We start from the raw sequence: 2236 nt of genomic DNA on the forward strand, positions 1-2236 counted from the left end.
TGACCATTTGTCACGAAGATGGAGGTGTAGTCAACAATACCTTTTTAACGAACGTAAAATAGCAGTCCAACCCTGCATGTGTTTTGAATGTAATCGTTTCCATTACCGTTATCCGTACTAAACAATGTTACAGTAACCTACAGCGTTTGTTGTTGTTAGATATTTTGTCAGTTACCCAATGATTTCATTTAGCCATTGTGTGTGTGTGTTGTATATATATATAATAATTTATGCTTTTCATCTTCCCTTTTTATTTTTTTCCGAATATCAATCTAATTAACAGTTTAATCGTGTCTCTACTAATAACTGTACTAAAGTAGCTCTGTTAGGTGTTTGTAACAGGCTAAAACGTAACAATAATACAGAGATCGTTTTTGTGTAGTGATGTGACAAGAAACAGGAGCCAAGTCGAAATTATTGATAAAATAAGAAACGTGTACCAGCCAATTGTTACAGTTACTCATGTTATCTGTAGCATAACCACGCCCATTAATACTAGGTTCTTCAAGACGTGTTACAGCTGATTATTTTATGTTTTATAACCATATTACTCAGTTCTTCTAAAAGCGTTACAGTCGTTCAGTTTATACTTATTATAATTACACACAACAAGCAGGGAACCTACAAATCGTATTAAGAACGCTCATTTTAACTTCAGTAAACCATACAGTAAAAGTGATGTACTGAAGAAATGGAGAAAAATGATAATTTGTAGCTTAAGAAAACAATACAGACACCATTTTTCCAGCCTTGTTTCTTTACTTTTTAAGTCCCTGGTTGTAGGCTTGATAATATATTTTTGCATTTTGATTCAACGTGTTTCTGTACCTTATGACTATCCCTGTTCCCCTTTTTACTAATGTAGTACCTTAAGATTTTTATGTGAATATATGAAGAATAAATGTTAAGGTGTGTACGTATAAATGGGTTCAGTTGAATGTTACACGTTTTTCAACGGTTCACTGCTGCATTGGCTTTTATTCCATCCAAATGCCCGCACTGAACTTATTCAAAATAAATAACAAATGTACAGCAAAACACATGTACTGTTATGCAAGAATAAAAAATAAAATGTAAAGTTGTTCTTAAAGGATCCTCTTGAAGGCAAAGATTGTTTCATCACAGATTTAAGAAGCTTCCAACAATGTTACGGTGTAGTGTAACAAAAGACGAGCAGCAACAAAGCAATCTCATCAGAACGGAATAATGCTTCTTCTAAAATAATACAAATCAGATTAATGCAATGTAAACAGTCAGTAACATGCTTATATTGTTAGGTCTACATAACAAATATGTATGTTCTTCAAAAGTCTTCTGTGCATTAGTGTTTGCTAGAATGAAGTGGCACAAATAATGCGTGTAAAATGGACAACTGCAACACAACTAGCGTAAGTAGTTAATTATTGAAAACATTTCCAAGTGCTACCTTCAATGATGTCGAGAAACCCACTTGTTGATAAATATATATGCAAAAACGGCTCGTTTGGGCTTCTATGTAAAATATTTTCTCAACCCAAACGAGCCGTTTTTGCATATATAAGTGCTACCTTAACACCGACTATTTAAAAATAGCAGTAGTTCTATGAAATAATGTTATATGCAGTGGTAGTAACCACTCAATTTGCACTCACAACTTCGGCTAAGTATAAGAAACAATATAAAGTATCACCACCGTTGTCTGCATAGGAAAAGCTACTATGGTTATCGTCCACTGTTGAAAAAACTTGTTGGTATATAGTTACAGAAATCCTCGTAGAGATGGCAAACTCGAGTAACAATGAAAATTGCAAATTTAGTAAAGATACGAAACAGTAAAATCGGAAACCTTTCACGTAACACTTTCCAATTAATGCGTTAGAAAATACACGAGTTGGGGTTTCAATTTAAAGTGCATGCTAGGAAAACGCAGGATATTTTGATAGCAGAAAGGGAAGGACTTAGAAATTTTCGGAAAATTAAGGATGTTGAATTATGTTTAAAAGTACTCTCTCAGTTTTTTGCAAAATTTCTGTACAATTCCGCAATACAGTAGATAAAATAATATTATTTAATTAATTTTACATTGGAGTCACAATAGAGATTTGTAGCTTGAGTAAACTGTCAGCAGTAGATCTCCAGCCTTCTTAGCTTACGTATTTTGTGATCCATATTTGTATATTTTAATAACATTTTACTTCTAAAAAAGAATACTTTTTAAATGAAAAAATGCCTAAAATATTGCTTTAACACTCTTACG

The sequence above is a fragment of the Tachypleus tridentatus genome, chromosome 5, assembly GCF_004210375.1.
Source record: "Tachypleus tridentatus isolate NWPU-2018 chromosome 5, ASM421037v1, whole genome shotgun sequence".
Classification (NCBI taxonomy): domain Eukaryota; kingdom Metazoa; phylum Arthropoda; class Merostomata; order Xiphosura; family Limulidae; genus Tachypleus; species Tachypleus tridentatus.